The 10,606-nt window shown below is 43.1% G+C and overlaps 1 protein-coding gene across 1 annotated transcript in view; it reads right to left on the bottom strand.

The window, feature by feature from the left end:
• The window catches only part of LOC111964942 (R-spondin-3), a 209,076-nt gene that overhangs the window by 6,982 nt on the left and 191,488 nt on the right, over window positions 1-10,606 (bottom strand). The window lies entirely within an intron of this gene.

The following is a 10,606-nucleotide window of genomic DNA, read 5'->3' as shown; positions in this document are numbered from 1 at the left end:
TGTGTGTGTGTGTGTTGTGTGTGTGTGTGTTGGGTGTGTTGTGTGTGTGTGCACACTATGATGTGTGAAGGCTGTTGAGGATGGCATATACATTTCAGAGACACGCCCATTACATTCTCTCAGTATGTTTCTGGAACGGCACCCACACACACACTACACGCACACACACACACGCACCACACGCACACACACACACACACACACACACACACACACACACACACACACACACACACCACACACACCACACACACACACACACACACCACACACGCACACTATGTCTTTATAGTTGTACACAGGCAGGAGACGAGTCACAGTGACATGGACAGTGACAAAGAACAGTTACAGACACACACTGCTGTTACTTCCATGGAACAGCCACTGTTATTCTTTCCAACTTCCAACTGATCTTTACTCAAGAGGGCTCTGTCTGCATGGTTAAAGCACCGTCTGGGAGTCTCCGAAGTAGAGTTTGCTGCCTCCATAAATATATTTGTTTACTTTGCAAGTTGCTCTTGCACACTGCTTTCCCCAAGCCGAGTAACTAAATATTTTGTTACACACACACACACACACACACACACACACACACACACACACACACACACAGCGGCTCCCAAGAGTGAAAGAATAACGTGCAGGATGTGGAAGGAGGGGAGCAGAAACAGAAATCTCACTGCTGTTTCCTCAGGTAATCTTGACTGTGATCTTAATTCCAATAAAGTGTTATTTTTTGTTGTATAAGCCAGATCCACATGCACTCGACTCCACTGGTATTTCTGGGGTCATACTTTATTGAATATCATTTCAGATAACAAGTGTAATCCTTTGGGGGAAGTGATGTATATTGACCAACTCAGTAATAACCTGCCTACATCTCCAGACCATATACTATAGTAAAAAGGGTGAATAACTATTTGTGCTCTCTGATCAATCAAATAGGACTTCCAGTACTGTATGATACATGCAGATTCCAGAAGGGGACAACACTAATATGCACTGTACTGAAGATGAACAGCATCTTATTCTTTTTCACTGCTTTGATCAGCAAAACCTAGGCCATAGGTGGCAATGTTACATTAGCCTATTTATATTATTGAATGTAATATATCCAATAACTTAAGTCCTATTTGTGACAAATTATTCTCTTAATTAACCCTATGGGAATCATTTCATTTGTCCCATCAGTGCATCTATTGGCAGAGGAGCAACCAGGTGACCTGTAAGGATAGGGATGTTATGTGTTTACGGTTTACTCCACTTGTTGTGTCTTCCGTTCATCGTCCAGTCAGTCAGTGAGAGAACGATGGCATCCCTCTTCTCTCCCAGATAGTTCATCTCTATCATGGTGTGTGGTTGTGTGTGGTGGCTGTGGTGTGTGTGTGTGGGCTGTGTGTGTGTGTGTGTGTGGTGTGTGTGTGTGTGTGTTTGTGGTTGTTGGTCAGTGATGATGTTCTGTCCGGTGTGGTGTGTGTGTGTGTGTTTAGTGCGTGTGGTTTATCTCTGACTGGTCCTGAGGGACTCGCGACTGACGCTTCTTGGCTCTGACAAATGGGCCCAGGACTGAGGGACAGAACCAGGGCAGTGGAAGGAGACATATCTATTGTGAAAATACTTATTTTCAATGAAATTCATTGGTAATATTAATATGCCTAAAGTGCCTCATGCAACAGTGCACAATGACGGGAAACATTTGTTGAATTGAATGCAAATGTAGCCTACGTCTTGGATTTTTGGGCTGTTTGGGAGTTTTCCACGTCTGACAGATACCTCTGTCAGTAGGCCCAAGGCATAACATATGGGAGTGAAAAACACAAGAAAGAAAATGTTTGCCTGATACGCTGAGAACTGTACAAATTCASGAGCCATCAAAGACTGCAATATTTATTTTCCTTTGCATTGCAAAATAGAGAAATGMATGGCCCAGCTTCCCCTGTAAAGACAAACTTGAAAGCAATCACCCAGAGTTCTTTAAACCTTTTCTGTGTTGTGTATTATGCAGCGTTCTACTGTCTATGTAGTCTGTACCGTCTAACTGCCTTTTGAAGTTCTACTCCCCTATTCACCAATTMTTTCCCACTGTGTCTCTGCTGGTTTGAAAGTGTGACCGATCGGGCGGTGAAAGCATCTCTATCAATTCACTTTGCTTCTTGGCTCCTCGGCTGGAGGAACAGCTCCAATTGGTCGTTTAGTTAGTGGTTTGTAAATGAATAGCATGCAGGTCAGGGTTGTTGTCCGTGTTGGCCCAAGGTGAGTCTGGTGGAGCAGAGCAGAGAGGAACGGGGTAGGGTTCCAGATTGGGGACAGGAGGGAAGGACAGATGCCCCTATTACAGCCCTGCTGGCCCAGACCTCCCTGGCCCCGCTGGGGTGTGATCTTAGTACTACACCACAGGCCTGGGAGACGGCCATCTTCCCAAAATCTCTGACAGCAGCCTCTTTTAAAAAATGGTCTCTTTCAAATGTGTTAGTGTGTGTGTGTGTGTGTGTGTGTGTGTGGTCGTGCTAAAATAGAAATCAGTGACTACTGAGTTGTTCAATGATGTCCATGACTCTCCATCTCTCCATCTCACTCTACCTCTCTCCCTCTCTCCAACTTGTTATTTTTCTGTTACAATGTCTTTGCAGTGTGATACAGTAAGCTTGCCATGCAGTGCCTTCTGAAAACATTCACACCTTGACTTTTTATACATTTTGTTGTTTTGCATCCTGAATTTAAAATTGATTMAAAAAAACATTTTTTGTCACCATAATGTCAGAGTGGAATTATGTTTTTCTATTTTTTTCTAAATATAAATCTGAAATATCTTGAGTCAATAAGTGTTCAACCACTTTGTTATGGCAAGCCTAAATAAGTTCAGGAGTAAAAATGTGCTTAACAAGTCACATAATAAGTTGCATGGATTCACTCTGTGAGCAATAATAGTGTTTTACATGATTTTTTTATGACTACCTCATCTCTGTACCCCACATATACAACTATCTGTAACGTCCCTCAGTCGAGCAGTGCATTTCAAACCAGGGAGGTTTTACAAAGCCGCGTAAAGAAGGGCACCTATTGGTAGATGGGGTAAAAATTTAAAACCCAGACATTGAATATCCCTTTGAGCATGGCGAAGTTATTAATTATTAACTGGATGGTGTATCAATACACCCAGTCACTACAAAGATACAGGCATCCTCCGTAACTCAGTTGCCAGGGAGAGGAAGGAAACCGCTCAGGGATTTCACCATGAGGCCAATGGTGACTTTAAAACAGTTACGGAGTTTAATGGCTGTGATAGGAAAAAGCTGGGGATGGATCAACAACATTGTAGTTACTCCACAACACTAACCTAATTGACAGAGTGAAAAGAAGGAAGCCTGTACAGAATAAAAATATTCCAAAACATACATCCTGTTTGCAACAAGGCACTGACGTAATACTACAAAAAACGTGGCAAAGCAATTCACTTTTTGTCCTGAATACAGTGTTATATTTGGGGCAAATCCAATACAACATATTACTGAGTACCACCATCCATATTTTGAATCATAGTGGTGACTACATCATGTTATGGGTATGCTTGTAATCGTTAAGGACAGGAGAGTTTTTCAGGAGACAAAATCCTTGAGGAAAACCTGGTTCAGTCTGCTTTTCACCAGACACTGGGAGATTGAAAATCTATGTCAAGACTTAMAAATGGCTGTTTAGCAATGATCAACAACAAATTTTACAGAGCTTGACGAATTTTTTAAAGAATAATTGGCAAATATGGTTCAATCCAGGTGTGCAAAGCTCTTAGAGACATAGAAATACTCATTCTAACATGGAAATTACATATTTTCTGCTACAATTTCTAAAAACATGTTTTCACTTTGTCATTATGGGGTATTGAGTGTAGATTGGTGAGAAAAATATGTATTTAATCCATTTTGACTTCAGGCTGTAACACAACAAAATGTTGAATATGTCAGGGGGTATGAATACTTTCTGAAGTCACTGTAGATTCCACTGAATGAAGAGATACATGCAGCTCAACAAAATCCACTGGCTATTTTTTAAAAGCGCGCCACAAAGTGCCTGGCCTATTTCTAACACCATTATCCTGTGAGTCTCTATGAAAGAGCGCTCCTTTTCTCTTGTGAAGGTGTGGGGGAGGGGAGGAGACTGCGTGGACCCCGGCCGCATGGTCGTTATCTGCACCAGATGCAGGTTGAATTCAGACTTTCAATGGAAGGTAAAGAGAGGGGAAATTAATGAGAGCCATAAAGCCAGTAGGATAAATAATTAGGCAACCAACCAACCATCCGCCCCAAGATCCATGCAGCCACAGGAAAATCTGCCTTACTCCTCACTAACTTTTAGTTTCCACTGTTAGTCAAAACTGTGGCTGATGTCAGTTTTTGTCTTTGGTGTGTTTTTAACTATGTTTATTTACTCTTTGGCATGAAAGTCAGTGCTGTTGCTCTTTTGCTAGGTTTTTCCTTTCTTCATGAATAATCATTATGACAGGCCTCTCCGTCCTGCCAACGGTAATTGGTCAGATGACTTCCTATTTGAGACGTTCGTTTCAACGTTAGACAGAACGCTTGTGACAATTCAGTTGTCAAAAGGTGTGTTTGTAAATCAGTGGGAAGAGAAGGTGTCATACTGGAGTGAATGTTTGTGTGGAGTAAGCTGACGTCGTCATGCATTTGGCCATGGTTCCGGTTGTTTCACAGTTAGTTGCATATTAACCTCATTTTAATAATCCATATAATTCATCTATATTTCCGTCCACCAATTTTATTGAGCTGTCAAGCAGACTGCGCCTTGCCTTGCCGTTACTAACTAGGCTTATGCAACTAGGTTACTGATGTCATTGTTTACATTGTGTTGGGGTTTCTCTAGCACGTCCCTCTGTGGGATCCAAGATAATGTTGTAGGCTTAGAGGACAAGTACAGTGGTAATGTACTAGCGTATATTACCAGTTGGTTGTCTTAACCTGCAGTGTGTCTGTCTGTCCCGGAGGATTGTTGTGTCATACGCTAGTCATGACTGTAGATAGGAGCAAATGTATATAGTCTCTCCGCGACACGATAAGCAACAGGACGACGACGACACAGAAGACAGACAGCAGACAACAGACAGAACAGACAGACAGACAGACAGACAGAAGCACGACAAGAAGACAGACAGACAGACAGACAGACAGACAGACAGACAGACAGACAGACAGACAGACAGGACAGACAGACAGATCAGTGAGAGACTTACATTATCCTGTAGCAGTCTTTGATGGCTATCATGGGTCTGCACTATAATCTGTTTCTCTAATCTCATTCGAGAGTAATAAAACAAGTAATGCTGTAAATAAAAGAGAGAAAGCACATGGGTGAGCATCGCAGGGATTATGGTAATTTTGAGGATAAATAGAGGTGTTTAAAACATGACTTTTTAATAAGGGAGGAAGTAACTTCCTTTAACAGATCAGTTTGCACTGTCTGAACTCTACGCTGGAATTAACATGCAAATAATTAACATAGAAACAACACAATTTCTGTAAACTCTATGCATGGATGCATGCTGCGGTAAACAGGTTTTTACACATCTTTTAAACTCATTCTAAAAGTAATAAGAATGCAATGTTAAAATGGGGGTTGTCTTAAATCACCCTCCAGTGTGATTGTGTTCCTCTAGTAATGGAGAAGGTAGTACACAGCACACACATTCCCCTGGCCATTCTATTGGTCAGAGAAGCTCTCGTAATACTTGTTTAGCTCTAGATGAATGACTACCTTCTTAATGATCAAAGCGTCAATAGTGGAGGATACCTACCTTCTGAATCAACTCACCCATATATAACAGTTGATTTCAAGGCAGTTTTTCGTTCCACCTAATCTCTTCCAACATGACATTTGGAAACTCTGAAATCAATTATGTGTTCTCTACCCAAATGAAACGAAAAAACGACTATATGACTTAAAAGTCGGCCTAGCTCACCTTTGACACGCTGCATTACAAAGGGAAAGGGAAATCACACTGCATACCTGATCCATAAAAAAGCCTTTGAAATGGATTGCWGGGCCTGGGTTGGATCCAGTCTTGGCACTAGTTGTGGCATTGATGGCACAGCCCTTGGGCACGGGGATACTTGGCCTGGACAAGATGGACGGTTCCTGGGCCCGTATCAGTGGGCACTGGGCCGTCCTCGGGGAGCTTCTAAGCCATGCCGTCTGAAGAAGAACTGATGGGTTTGGCAGAACATGTGCACATGCTAGGGTTTTTATTTCAGTCAAAACAGCCACCCAAMCCAACACAGGCAGCAGCAGCAAGCTGACCTTAATGATTTTGCTTCACACAAGTTYGTCTCTTTCAAAAACGCATCAAAACGGAACTGAAGTTTTTCTTTTTTGTCTCCGAACGAGTTTCGCCTCATGAATTGTTGTTTCATCTCAGGTGACATCAAAATGCAATATCGTTAGTATCACTCCTAAATGTTAAAATGTATAGAGGAACACCTTGAACTATCTAACTGGAAAGTTATATTGCTGCTGATGATGATTCCAGTATGATGATTATCAACACCAACCAAATTGTTTCTACTACGAGAGAAAATTGACAGCTGCAAGTCTTTCAGAAGTAGTTAGTTGATACCTATCCACAGGCTAATGGAACCTCCACCTTTGATGAGAAGTTGAAACTAGTGTTGCTGTGTAGGCTTGGCACAATACTAGACATAGCTGGAGGGGCTGTGGAGCAGAACAGAGCAGAGAGGAGCGTAAGGGATTGAGACATTTAAACGGGCCTCATCCAGAGGTGACAAGTGCACCGTGTTCTCTGAACTGTAGGTGTGAGCCCGGTGCTGTATCTTCTGTCTTTCATTATCTTTTATTTTCGTATTATTTTAAATGAACGGTATTTTTTTTCTACTAGAAGGTTTTTTGATATCCATTTAGATTGGAGGTTCATTAAAAAAAGCTCAGACAATAGAGTGACTTCTAATTAAGCCACACTGCATCTGGCCCCTGGCACYCTATCCTGGTGTTCCATCTATTTTGCTGGGGAGAATTCATTTGTTTCTTAATTAAGAAAAACACCAATWGCGTGAAAAATCTGCTTATGGTACCTGAATCCTAATGAGTTAAGTAGTGAGGGGGAGAACTCATTCCAGTAGCCCTAGAAATGAACTGGGACATGATAAAAATGAACTAACTAGCCTTGCATAAATTGAAGCTGAGGGAGAGAAAGTGTTCCATCTTCATGGCCARGACAATATGCAAACTATCTTCAAAGAAATCAAATTGCCGGAATGTTTTCATTTGCATGTATTAACTATTACCATAATGAGTAGAAGTGACATTGGACCCGGATTGTGTGTTCGATTGATAACTCTGCTGCATCTGTAAATAGTCTCCCCGCAAAATGATGCTACCAGTCAAATCAGTATTGAACTGTGGAGAGGTTTTCATTTTTTATCAGGAAGACAGCCTTGTACAAACCTGCTGCAGTGTTGAATCTGTGTCATCATTCTGTAACCGCTATCCTTCAACAGGAAGCAACTGGGAGACATTGTCTTTAAGACACTGCTGTGGAGGAGAGGAGAGCACCTGGCTGGGGGCAGTTCCATGAGGCTGTAGCTGGACCCAGAACCAGATTCACTAGGCAGGGAGGCACACTGCTCCTCCATCTCCCCCACATGTCTCAACCCTTCCAGGATACCAGCAGCTCACTTATCTCCTTCCTCAACACCCCACCATAGCCCACAYTGGAGAGTCACGGGCAACCAGCCAAAGATAYKGATGTTTTTGTACTGCAGGCATCATGCAAAACATTTGAACTGTCTTAATATTCCAAATCATTTTTTCAACATGCTATTTCAGAGGATCAGCCGCTTGGGTCAAATTATTCAATTAAGTGTCTGTTTATTACTGATACCAAAGCTGGGTAGCAGTTCTACTTATCACCTTTTCTGCAGATTTGGTGTTCTCGCCAGAATACCAGCCTAAAGATTGCCTCCCTGTAATTTAAAATGGCACAGAGACAAATCTGGCACAGGGCTAAGAACACGGGAGAAATGAAGGGAGTTGAGGGGAAAATTGCAGGGTTGGAGTACGCAGGCAACACCGCATTCTTCCTTAATCAGTTTTGCAATCCCAAACTATGAATTCAGGTTTCGTGCAGACCTAACTCATAGCTGCCTGCGGACAGCTGGAAACGTCTGCAAAGCTTTTGCGCACCCGATCATTTTCCTTGCACAGAATCGTTGTATCTTACAACGAAATACCAGACATTGGTGTCAAGAAAGAACCGCCAAGAGCTAATCGTGTCATGGCGGAAGGAAGAGAACTTGGTTGGTGTGTTCGTACTGTTTCAATGTTTGCGTGGAGCAATGTCAAGATATAACTATGAAGTCCACGGAACCCTTGGGTCGCGAGTACTTAGAATCGAAAGTCGTTTGTTTGTAGGCTTGGTGGTGGAGCGGAGCTGCTTGTTGTAAGCGCCTAACTGAGATCGAGCAGCGCGGTTTTGTGTTCCTGCTTATGTCAGTGGGTGTGTCTAATCCAGCGAGAACAGGTTGGTGGTGAACGGTCGGTCTCTTGTTGCCGTTCTTTGAACCAACTAGTCAATTGAGGTATAATGCCTTGGGAGAGGATGTGCTCTGCATCTGCTTTCCTAGTCATGACTTCTTCGTCTCTCGTGTTTGGGTTCGACTGCTAATTTGTTGCAGGTAGGTTGGATGTCCTCCTAAACCACAGCCAAGTCCTCCAGAAGCGTGTTTGCATGCAGCAATTGGAGGCATAGGACACGTGTACTCGCATCTCTGGCAAACATACACTTTCACAGAGTCAGACTCCGACAGACTATGACTTCTCCAGGAGAGGGGAGAAAAAGGAGAAGGAAATGAAGAGCAGGCAATAAGCTGGGGATGGGATTAACCCTAGGACATAAGAGAGAAAAGACGTGGAGAACGACTGATGTAGATTCTAGACAAAGTCTTCCATGCCGCTTTTGCCCAATTTGCAGTTGGTAGGTCGCCCTGGATAACTTGGTGATGATCAGGTTCTATATACTTAGGTTGTGACCAAGTGTCTCTTTTAGGTTTGTGGGAAACATATGCTATAAAAACGCGTAGACGAAGCCAAGGGCAGGCGTCATGCGCCTCATGACGATTGCCCTTCTAATGAAGTGCAACTTTAGAAATGCTTGCCTTCCCTCTACTCATTCGCCCCTGTTCGTGACTGCATAAATTTTGGAAGTACTTACGTAGAGCGAGTTTGACGAAGAAGTGAGATAGGACGACAACCAGGCGTAGCCTCTGGGCGGTTGCAATATTCTGAGAATACTTTAAAGCCCGGAGGTTTCCGCGAAGTAAATGCAATTTACACTTGTGCATGAAAATTGACTCGGCCGCGCAAACGCTGGCAGACCGTGGGTTTCTGTCAAACCACTGTCCACGAGCAAGTTGATGCAGCTGAAATGTCCATGTGATTTGCACATAATGCAATCTTTTGCTAGGTCGCTATCGAGCGCTGTGTGCTTGTCACTTCCCCACAAGCTTCGTTGGAGGAGGCGACCCCACCACAAGACTTACAAGGGTTATAAGACACACAGGAAAAAAAACGACAGACGTGAAGCCACCAAAGGAGGGCGAGGTGTGGAAAGAAGTGGACGAGTTTGAGAGAGCGCATGTAAGTTATAGTTGGTAAAAAGTAAATGTAAGCGTAAAGAGATATTAATATCCCCTACCTCTTCTACGTTGTGGGGGACCGGGGTCTCTCCCTCTCCTTTGCCCTATTGTTGTTTGTCTCGAAAGGTAGAATTTATTCTCCTTAAAATCTCCTCCATTCCTTCCCTCTTCGCTCTGTCTCTCCTTTCTCCTTTGTGCTACCCTCCTCGTTCCTTCTTTCTAAGTATGTCTTCACAACCACCGTCAAACTGCTTGACGATCGACTCGCATCAAAAATCTCCTCAGCGTCCTTCTCACTGCGAGCCTGAAGGCGTGCGAAGGAGTGGAAATGTGCTGCTACAAACCTCAACCGAAATGGGACTAAATGAGTCCATTTAGAAATCTTCCGTCTTGATGTGAAATATTACCAATATATGATACGCATTCACTGCATGCCTGACGTTTGTGTTGTCTTTGTTTCAATCAACCAACATCACTTAAATAGCCTTCCCAAATCTATCCCAAAAGCAACCGAGCACGGGGTCAGAGTATAAGGCAAGAAGGGAAATAGGCCTACACAGGCTTGATCGTTCAGTGTGCCGCCACCTGCCGAATTCCTTATAATAATTTTATAGGGAGAAGCCCTAAATTCGTTATAGCTCTACATCCCGGCGCTAACTGGTCCAATTGTGCTTGATACAGAAAACCCAGCATTCCCCTAACAAACACACCAAAACAAGACAAGTCGATATGCAGCGAATGTAGAAGCACCGGAAAGCTTGACTAAACACCCTAGGAGAGCCAGTAACACTCCAGGAGGATAACTCTGGAGAGAGGAACCAGGCTCTGAGGGGTGGCAGTCCTCTTCTGGCTGTGCTGGGCAATAAATTTATACAGCACACTAGCTTACCTATTGAATTAACAACAATAGCGACCCTGAACAAATTTCATAAGTCAACCTTTAATAATAG

Source organism: Salvelinus sp. IW2-2015, linkage group LG6.1 (genome assembly GCF_002910315.2).
Source record: "Salvelinus sp. IW2-2015 linkage group LG6.1, ASM291031v2, whole genome shotgun sequence".
Taxonomy (NCBI): Eukaryota; Metazoa; Chordata; class Actinopteri; order Salmoniformes; family Salmonidae; genus Salvelinus; species Salvelinus sp. IW2-2015.
Note: the sequence above shows the minus strand (reverse complement) of the source record. Positions and strands in the feature narration are given on the sequence as shown.